Here is a 10,891-nt window from a genome sequence, read left to right on the forward strand (position 1 = left end):
TCATTATCCTTGCAGATGGTGTGTCCTCCCCATCGGAGAGCATGCTCCTCGAAGGCTGAGAGTCCTGTGGTAGCTCTAGTGTGACTGGAGGACTTAGAAAGTGTCATTTGAGGATCGCAAGAGCAGAGCTGGGGGTGGGGGTCGGGCATGGCTAACTGGGAAGGACCAGTCCAAGGGGACCAGCTCTTTGGACATCTGTATTTCTCTTGCCTGTGACCAATGGCCTGCCAATTTTCTGTCTTGTCTTTTCTTGCCCCCCCCCACCCCCAGTCTCCTGGGAAATTACAATGAGCGACCTAGAGGAGAAGAACGTGAATGAATTCAGCTCCAGCGGCCTCAAGTGTCCCACATGCTTCGCAGTGAGGGGGAGGAAGTGTAGCCCAGAGCTCAAGTGGTGCCCGACGGACAAGATAAAGTGCGTAGAGTTCTCCGGCATCGTCAATACAGGTGCTTTCCTTGGCTGAGACACTGTGGAGCCGGATGAGAAGTGCTCTCTCAGAAGCGCGAGGGGTGTGTGCCTCACCGTGAGAGCTGAGAAAGCCGCTCCTGTCCTGAGGAGCACACAGCAGTGTTCTGGATCTCCAGAATAAGTGGATAAGTCCAATTCACCGTCTTCTGTACACTTGTGAATTTGTACGTGCATTTATTGCCAGAGTCTCCCTGGCTTCTTGGATGTTGTTCCACACTGCGGATGAAACCTCACCCCCTAAAAATTTTGATTAGTTTTTTTCAAAGCACAGGGTGATCTTGTGACAAGACACACACACACACACCACCACCACCCTCGCCACTGCCGCTGCACGTGCGCGACACACACACACACACACACACACACACACACACACACACACACACACAGTTTCAAAGTCTGGAGAAAGGCAATGACTAAATTTAACCCTTCTTCAAAGGAATTATAAAACGTAATGAGTGTTAATTTAATATGCTTTAATAAAATCCAGTGGAGCCAGGTGTGGTTGCAGATTACACACCTGCACTCCCAGAACTCAGGAGGTGTAGGCAAGAGGATTCCAGGTTCTGAGCCAGTGTGGGCTATGTAGCAAGACCTTATACCAAAGAGAGAAAAATGCAATGCAAAACCCTAAATTAATTAAAAGATGGGTTAGACGTGAATTAGTAATAATAGTATATTTTAGCCTGAAGCACAGCCAGCTAGGTTCCATGAGGGCTGGGTCATTTCCATAGCCCCTCTCTACCATCTCACTTTTCCCCTGATTGCTCTAGGGAGCTCAGCACACCCTGAAGTCATCCCACGAGCCACGTGGGTTGGTTTCTTGGACTCGTACACCTCTGCGTTCTGCAGTGTGTACAACACACGGATTCTTGGCTTTAAAACAGCAGTAAAAGGTTGCTGTTAGGATCCAGACATGGCCAGATGAGACCTTTTAAAGCATGGAGTGCCCCACGCCTGAGAGAACAGACCCAAAGCACTTTGAAAGGTCTAGAGCATAGTCACAAATGATAGCATTTGTGACTGTTGCTGTTCTTACAGTAGACAACTCAAGCCAAGAAAGAGTGGTTCATGTCCTCGTAATGCTAAACCACGTGCCTGACGGCAGCACAGGTCCACACAGCTCCAAGCAAGCAGCCCCATACAGAATGCTCCCAGCACAGCACACATGTCATACCACCATCAACACACTGTCAATCAAAACTCAGCACCGCAGCCCTAGCGGGTTACTATGGGTTAGTTCACTGATGTTTAGAAGATGCATACTTGATTGGCCTGGGTTGGGGGTAATTTAGGGATTGGAAGACCCTGTGCTTGAAGAAAAACATCCCAGCCCACTGCCCGTCCTAGATGGAGAGAGCAGTGTATGTGCGAGTCCCAAGAAAATGCAGCTGGCCAACCTCCTTCTGTAGACCAGTCTGTGTGGGTCCAAGTGGGATTTAAAGCCAGGCAGGGAAGTCTCATGTGTGTTTTCCCACAGGTGTCAGCGACATAGCCATCGAACTGAAGAAATGCATAACCATAGACCTATGCAAAGACACAGTGACTTCCTACATGGGTTTCCCAGTCACTAACAAAAGTGTAAGTTGTAAATCAGCCGTCAGAAACGGGGCCAGAGCCAGAGCCGGACCCCCGACCCCCATCATCTTCTTCGTTCTCTTCCTGAAGAAACTGCTTCACTGAGCAGCTGCAGAGGCCCAGCCACCATCGCTGAAGAATTAAAGTTGTAGTTTTTGTTTATTGGTCGTATTGATCGTCCGTCTCGCCACAAGTATATACACAATTATCCACTTGCGGGTTCGGCAAAGTTTAGTGTATACCCAGCCACACAGGGAATGGACCAGAGCCTGTTAGGTGACCTCCCGGGGAGGGATGAGCAAACATCTATTCATTCACCCAAAATAGGGCACCAATGACAAACCAGCGGAATGATTCCACCCAAGACTAGTTAAGTGAGTCAGTGAGTTTTGGGGGTGTTATTTACAGGAGCCTGGAGGGTGGGTCACCAGTGATGTTAGCGGCATCACCAACAGCCCACCTCCAGCATGGGTGACAACTCGGGCACGCTGTATCCCGAGAGCCCCCTGCACAACCGGCTGACAGTGTCGCCAGACTCCTCCTCCCCAGCAGTGCAGAACCTTGAGGAGCCTTGTGGATCTTGTAACTTGCTGAGTTTTCCTAATCCTAATGACCCTCCTCCCTCCCTTCCTGGCGGAATGCTTTAGAGCGGTGGTCCTCAGCCTGTGGGTCAAGACCATCAGAACACACATATTTCCTGTGGTCTTAGGAACTGAGACACTGCTCCGTAGCAAAATTACAGTTATGAAACAGCAACAAAATAAACCTTTGGTTGTGGGTTCCTAAGACCATCAGAAATAGGTGTTTTCTGGTGGTTGCAGCCCGCAGGTTGAGAACCACTGCTTTAGAGAAAATAACCACAGCAGGGCCAAAGTGAGGTCAATGTCTTTAAGGTTTCTGAGCACCACGGCATGATTATAAATCGGTGTAAAAAGTGTGAGTGAATAGGGCCCTGCCCACCAGCCCTGGGTCTAGCTTAGACATGAGGTAGAAGAAGACTGTGTTGTGACAAGGGAAAGGTTAAGTGTGTGGCTGAAGTGTGAGGTCTGTGCTATGTCATGTGGGAATGGCTGGGACCCAGAGTGGGAGAGACTACAACACAGTGTCTGAGGTTCCAGAGGTTCCAAAGAAACACATGTTTGGTGTTTAATGCACCATGGAGGTGCCGCCCAGCAGTGGGCACAATGGACTCAGTGAGCTGGGCACAGTGCTGACGTGTGCTGGAGTGCAGTTAGCTGCTCTCGGGTTCACTGGAGGACGAGCCTGACAGAGAAGCCTCTGGATAATGGAGTCTCTCCGGGTCCCCTCCCCTGACCATTAGGATAGCCAGGGAACCTGAAGCTGGTCGGCTCATCCCTTGTCAACTGCCAGAAACCCAGGATGGATTGCTCTGAGCTGAGCCTGACTCTGCCACCACCCCTACCTCTGGTTTTGATTCCTGCTTGTGGTTTCAGCCACACCCACCCCAACCGAGGTGATTGTCCGTTGTGTTAAAAAGTAGCTGAAGTGTGGGGAGTTCCTAATGACACCGACTTGGAAACTTCCAGGCTCTGGCTGTGCTACCTAGATTTTGTCAACACAAACTCGAGTCACCTGGGAAGAGGAAACCTCAACTGAGCACTTGCCTCTGTGACACTGGCCCGTGGGCAAGCCTGTGGGGCATTTTCTTGATTCATGGTTAATAATGAGATGACCTGGTGCGGTGTGGGTGATTGCACCCCTAGGCTGGTGGTCCTGGATGGTATAAAAAAAAAATAGGCTGAGTCAGCCATGGGGGGCAAGCCAGGAAGCAGCACTCCTCCATGGGTCCGCTTCAGCTCCTGCCCCCAGGATCCTGCCTTGAGTTTCTGCCCTGACTGTCCTCGGTGATAGACAGTAAGCTGTGAGCTCAAATAGACCCCAGGATTCTTTTGGTCGGTGTTCTATCGGCAACAGAAATGCAAACTGGGGGCCGGGCGGTGGTGGCGCACGCCTTTAATCCCAGCACTCGGGAGGCAGAGCCAGGCGGATCTCTGTGAGTTCGAGGCCAGCCTGGGCTACCAAGTGAGTTCCAGGACAGGTGCAAAGCTACACAGAGAAACCCTGTCTCGAAAAACCAAAAAAAAAAAAAGAAATGCAAACTGGGACTTGGTCTTCAGCCTCAGATGAGTCAGTCACACTGCACAGATGATAGTGCTGTCTCTCGGGACTTCCACGGTTTATGAATAATGTCAATTCATGACCTTGAACAATCCAGCTCACGGACTAAATCCTATTCAATCTGTTCGCTCTGTCAAAGAAAAAAAGCTGGCTAAGTGTGATTGGTTTTGTCTTACGTAATAATTTGTTTCTCCCAGAACTCCCACTGCAAACATAAGCTAAATTCCAGCCTTAAAAGACTCAACCAGGCATAGTGGGACATTCATTTAGTCCCAGCACTCAGGAGGCAGAGGTGGGTGACTCTCTATGAGTTCAAAGCCAGCCTAGTCCACATAGTCAGTTCCAGGACAGCCAGTGCTATGACAGAGAGCCTGTCTTGGAAGAAAAGTGGATAATTATTTTAATCTCATATAATCTTGTTAAGTAATATGAGAATTTTTATTGCAGATGAAGCTTTCCATAAGACAAATCAATGATAATGATTTCACACACTTTTCTAAAAATTGTGTGAGAGTGTCATGCCCTAAGGGGCCACAAGAGGGTGTTGAATCCACACAGCTGGAGTTACGATGATAATGAGCCAAATTTGTGTCCTCAGCAAGAGCAGCAAGTGCTTTCCATGGCTAAGCCGCCTCTCAGTACTTTACCTAACACTGTTGCTTATGAGAGGTACCCGGTGAACACAGGAGTCAGTGGAGTTAACTGGATCAATCAGCTTTGAAACTGATATACTTCCGATTCAGTCACATCAGCAAAGTGGCATCGCCATGGTAGCAGAGGAGGAGACACCAGCTTTGTCTATCCACAACAGCACAAGCATAGTTATCCACAATCAGAATGGCTTTCAGATACCCCCAAGATCCAGTGACGGATCTGCAGTAATTCAGTGGAGAAGACGGACGATTCCCTGGCTAGATCAGATTACATGAGTCTCCCTCAACCCCCATGCCTCCACCCTTATCACCCCCATGCCTCCACCCCTAACACCCCCATGCCTCCACCCCTATCACCCACATGCCTCCACCCCTGTCACCCCCATGCCTCCACTCCTGAATGCAGCATGCTGCCACTGTCAGTGTAGGCCACCTGGAGGGAACCACTAAGGTCCTCAGGTGACCTCCACCAGAAGACACATCATCTTCTGCCACTGGGTAGCCAGCAGCCATTCCTGTCAGAACCCCACAGAGCCTATGTGGCTAAACACTCCATTAGTCCCCAGGCCACACACCCCAAGAAGCAGTTGCTGTTAAACCATGTCACAAAGGGAGCTGTCACCACCCTACAAAGTGGCAGCAGCCTAGAGGTAAATGCTGAGGCTACACTTTTCCCAGGACCCTCCCAGACACTGAATCTATGCCCATAGCAAGCCACTTTGTACTGAAGTCTCTGGTGCAGGGGTATGTGGTGGCAGATCCAAGCTGCAGCACTCAGATGGGAGCTGAGTCACTGCAGTGGCCTAGGCTACACCTCCAGGTTCTTTCCCAGTGACCCCAGACCGTGCAGGTCTATGCCCCATGCTTGGCTCTCTGCTGCTGCTCAAGCCCCACACCTCATTAGCTCCTGAAACCCAGCACTATCTGCAGACCCTATTGCTGTCGTCTGTCCCCACAAACCTGTGTTTCAGGTTTCTGAGTCAGCCTGGGCTATGAGGCCCACCTGCAGCCATAACTTCCTGTTAGAGGATAGGGAATTGGGAGGATCTTATTAGCTATCACCCCTGAAGAGTTCAGAAGGCCTGTCGCCACTGTGGACATCCACACAGAGCTTCAAGGGTCCCCTAAGTATCATCCATACCGTCCTGAAGTGACAGAGTGAAGGGAACCAGGGAGCCCAAAGGTGGCATGTTTAGAGTGAATAGAGTGGAAAAATGGAAACCAAAATTAGCTTAATTAGCAGTTATGCCATGAATGGCCACTAGATAGAGGTGTTCCTCAATAAAATTTTGTGCCCATTTTCTCTCTTGGTCTTTGGTTTGGTTTTGTTGACATAAGGTCTCCCTATGTAGACCAGGCCGGCCTCGAACTCATAATGACCTGCCTGTCTCTGCCTCTGTGGGCCACCATGACCCCCTCTCCTTTGTCTTGATATGCCTCTCCCCAGACGTTGTGTCTCTTTAAGGTGGTTTTCCTCTGGTCGTGTGTGTGTGTGTGTGTGTGTGTGTGTGTGTGTGTGTGTGTGTGTGTTTCTTCCTTTTTGTGTTTTGTGTCATTTCTTGTGAATTTGAACACATTTTATAGATGATTTCATGCTTGCATATAATAGATTTTGATCAAATCCGCGCCCCCATTCCGTCCCCACCAGTTCCTCTCCTATTCCCGCCACTTTTCCCTCCTCATGTGCTCTAGTTTTTGAAACCCTCTGAGTCCTTTTAGTGATGCCATGTGTGCATGGATGTAGGGCTGTCTACTAGAGCATGGGTAGCCTCTCAGAGGCCATATCCCTGAAGGAAATTCACTCTCCCTCCCCAGCAGCCTTCAACTGCCAGTAGCTCCTCAGGTGGGACTTCATGGCTGGGATTTTGGCTGGCTTGATGTTGTGTGACAGTCAAGCCCAGGAAGATGGCTCAGTGGGTAAGAGCACTTGCTGTGCAAGCCTGAGGAGCTGAGTTCAGTCCCCAGCACATACGGGGGCGGGGGGGACAAAAACAAAAAACTGGGTATGGCCATCCATGCCTGTAACCCCAGTGGCGGGGGGGGGGGGGGGGCGGCGGGGAGGTAGACTGTCAAATTCATCCAAAAAAAAAAAAATAAGAAAGGAAGGAAAGGAGGGGAAACCAGTCCTCTTCCTTCTCCAGCACCATTAAAAACCAGTTGCCATCAAATACACTCAGTCTTTTATGAGTGCTCATACACACACACACACACACACACACACACACACACACACACACACCATCACGCCTGCTTTCATGGTGTGGGAGTGGCTGCCTTGACCCATCCTGCTGTGATGCTTTTTCTCTGACTCCTGAGGTGTCTGTCTTCTGTCCACTTCAAAGAACCCGATGTTGCTTATCACAGAGGAGAACAAGATACAGAGGAAGATCAGTGAGACCGGGAGACTACAGTGGGGGATAAAAAGAAATGAGAGAGAGAGAGAGAGAGAGAGAGAGAGAGAGAGAGAGAGAGAGAGAGAGAGGAGACCTGGATCAAGAGGGGAAAAAAAGAAAAAGAAAATAACTTATACCATCAAATGTATTCTGATCATCTGGGTTGTGCCAAGTGCTCCACACTGGAGCAACAGCTGGGATTTACCTCCTGTAAATTTGTGTTCACTACAATCGTTTATTGTGGACTCAGTGAAATCCCCCAAATTTGAGAATGATTATTATCTGAGAATGCTGTAGTAAGAGTTGTAGTGGTTTGCTTTCTACTGCTGTGATAAACACCATGACCTAAAGCAACTTGGGAAGGAAAGTCTGTATTTCATCTTATAGGTTACATCGCGAAGGGAAGCCAGGGCAGGAACTCAAGGCAGGAACTTGGAGACAGAAACTGAAGCCGTACCATACAGGAGCACTGCCTACTGGCTTACTCCTCAGGCATGCGTTTCTCTTCCTTTCTTACACCTCCCAGGACCACTTGTCCAGGGATGGTACTGCCTACAGCTCCACATCAAACATCAATCAAGAAAGTGCTCCACAAATTTGTTTACAAGACAATCTGATAGAGAAATTTTTCTCAGTTGAGGTCTCTCTTCCCAGGTGACTCTGGTTTGTGTCAAGCTGACAAGAAAAGATCTTTACAGAAATGATCAAATTAAAACGACAGCATTTTGGAAGTTTCTGATCCTTGCTATTTTTGTAAAAAAAAAAAAAAAAGTGAGTGGGAGATTTTGACTCTATTACATTTCCACGGATGATGTCTGAGTCACTTTTCTATTGCTTTGAAGACACCATGACCAAGGCGACTTCTAAAAGAGTTTATTTGAGGCTTACAGTTTCAGAGGGTGAGTCCATGATTATTATGCCAGGGAGCATGGCAGCCGGTAGGCAGCTGAGAGCTCACATCTTGAAACAACAATCATGAAGCAGAGAGAAAGATGGCTAACAAGGAATGGCATGGGCTTTGAAACCTGAAAGGCCCCCACCTCCTCCAACAAGATTACACTTCCTAGTTCCTCCCAAACCATTCTCAAACTGGAGACCGGGTATTCAAACATATGAGCCTATAGTGGCCATTCTCATCCAAGCTGCCACAGAAGGCCAAGTGCCAAATAGAATGAATGCAAGGTAACATTTTAACTTAACCCTGCCAGTGGCCTGTCTGGAATTCTGGAATGTTCTTCCCTGTTATATTCCCTGGGCTATTTCTTGTGATGATGGTTCACACTGATTGTCAACATGAACCACCCTGGAGACAAAAATCTCTGGGTTTATCTGTGAAAGATTTTCTACAGCGTGTCCATTGAGGTGGGACGACTAGATGTGAGCAACATCCCTTCATGAGCTGGGGTCCAGGGCTGAATAAAAGGGAGAAGCCAAGCCGAGCATCAGCTCATCTGTCTCTACTTCCCGACTGTGGATGCTGCATGACCAGCCATCTTGAGTCCCTGCCACCATGAATGCCACGTAACCAGCCCGCTTGAACCCCTGCCATGGAGCCTTCTGTACCTGCTGCCACAGCAGCCCTGCCATGATGGAATGATCCCCTTGAACTGTAAGCCAGAATAAAGCCTTCCTCCATCAATTGCTTCTGGTCGGGTATTTGGTCACAGCAATGAGAAAAGTCGTGAGTACACCTGTATTTGACAGAGGCCAGTGAGTAAGTTCTTAATAAAGAAGCATGTTGTGCTTTGTGGGGAGAGGAGAAAAGAGGGGCGTTAACATCTTGGAAAGGTGCCTCCATGGGGTCAGGGCTTTCTTTGCCAGGCTTCTGTAGATTGAAGGGACAAGGCAGCTCATTGCACCTTTTTCTCTGAGATAGTAGTGGGGAAAAAACACACAGCAGACTGAGCTAGCAATGTGGAATTCACAGAAACTGAGGCAGAGATAGAACCCCCTTCTCTGACTGACTCGGCCCCCAAAGCACACTGTCACAGCAGCTTCCTGTCATGCCCTGTTATTTTTGGGTTTTGGGGGTTTGGGTTTTGTTTTGTTTTTTTTTTTTTTTCAAGGAGTCAAAAGAAGTACACATCCTTGCCACATTTCTTATAGGACACCATGTGTCATGTCTGACCCCTGCAATAACTCAGAGTTGCTTCTCGTGGTAACATAACACCCTCTGAGAGTTGAGTTCTGCCTCAGTGACAGTCACAGACCTTACAGGTGCAACAAAAGCCTTCCGGAGCTCCCTCCAGCCCAGTGCTGAGCTCCAATTATTCTCATTTATGAAAACCTTACAAAGTGTTGAGTTTTTTCCTAATCTGCTGAAGACTATCCTATAAATAAGCACACATCCTAACCACCCACCCCCAACACCATTTGTGTCCTTCTTATACGGTGGAAGAGATTTTGCAGATGTAGCTAAGGCTCCTGAGATGGGAACATTCCCTGTATTACACGGGTCAGCTACAAGGTTCCTTAAAGGAAAGTGCTGTCTTCTGTTATGAAAATCATGTGTGCCTTCACAGCTTTCCCAATTGATTTTTTTCCTAAGAACGGCTAACAGTGTGGCCAGATCACTATTTGTACATATACGTTCAAGGTACTTAGAGAACAATCTCAGGAAAGACTTCCTTCCCTCAGGCTTATCTGTTTCTTCTCCTTTTAGCTCTGGAATCAGATATCTCCCTTAGCCACATTCAAGGACTAGCAGGAATAATAGTCCAAACCACCACATAATAAGTCTCCTGAAATTAAGGTAAATTCCACACGGAAGGAGGATAGAACTTAGAGGTATGAGGAGACAGAGAGGAAGAGAGACGTGGAGAACCTGAGGATGGAGAACTGAGAGGGAGAAGGATTTTGATCAGAGAGAACGTGTGAACGAGATGGAAGATGCGGAAGAGCCAGATGGGGAAGTACTAGCTGGGTAAGAACGAGATGAGAAGGACCTAGATGAGGCAGAATTAAGATAGATCTTAGAGGGAAGAATAGATTAAGGGAGAGAGAAATTAGGCAAAAGAGGAGCTAGGCACGAGAAAAGAACTGAAGCTATGTAGATAGGATTTTAGCTCAGAGGACTAAAGTAAACGGACAAAGAGCTTGGTGTACTTAGATTCATTTCCCAAAAATAATTCTCACCATTCATAATTTCTCTCCTGAGCCCCTGGGAACTATAATATTAAGACTGGTCCTTTTAATATTATACAAGAGAAAAGGGCACCAGAGGAAGAGTCTGTGAGCCAGACTCGGAGCGGAGGGATGTCTGCGGAAGATGCAGGAGAGTGAAGGAATGCAGGTGATCACTGACAGGGAAATGGGTCCCCACGTGCTCAACCACAGAGAAACCAGCTCTGAACACCTGAACTTTAGCTCAGGAAAACTCGTTCCAGACTCGCCTCCAGAACTGTGACGTTGTGCTATTTCAAGCCACCAGTTGTATTGTGATTTGTTATGGCCACAACAGAAATTTCACACAGTTAACAAAGGTAAACATCCTGTTCCCAATTTTAAATTAGATTTCTGTTGCGGCCATAACAAATCTCAATGAAGCTGGTAGCTTGAAACAGCACAAAGTAAATCTTATACAGTTAACAAAAAAAAACAAAATATCCTGTTCCCAGATTTTAAATGTCTACAGCTAATAGAGTGTGCAACTTGATTCT

This window comes from Peromyscus californicus, unplaced genomic scaffold, assembly GCF_007827085.1.
Source record: "Peromyscus californicus insignis strain IS unplaced genomic scaffold, ASM782708v3 Scaffold_3__1_contigs__length_106647218, whole genome shotgun sequence".
Lineage (NCBI taxonomy): Eukaryota > Metazoa > Chordata > Mammalia > Rodentia > Cricetidae > Peromyscus > Peromyscus californicus.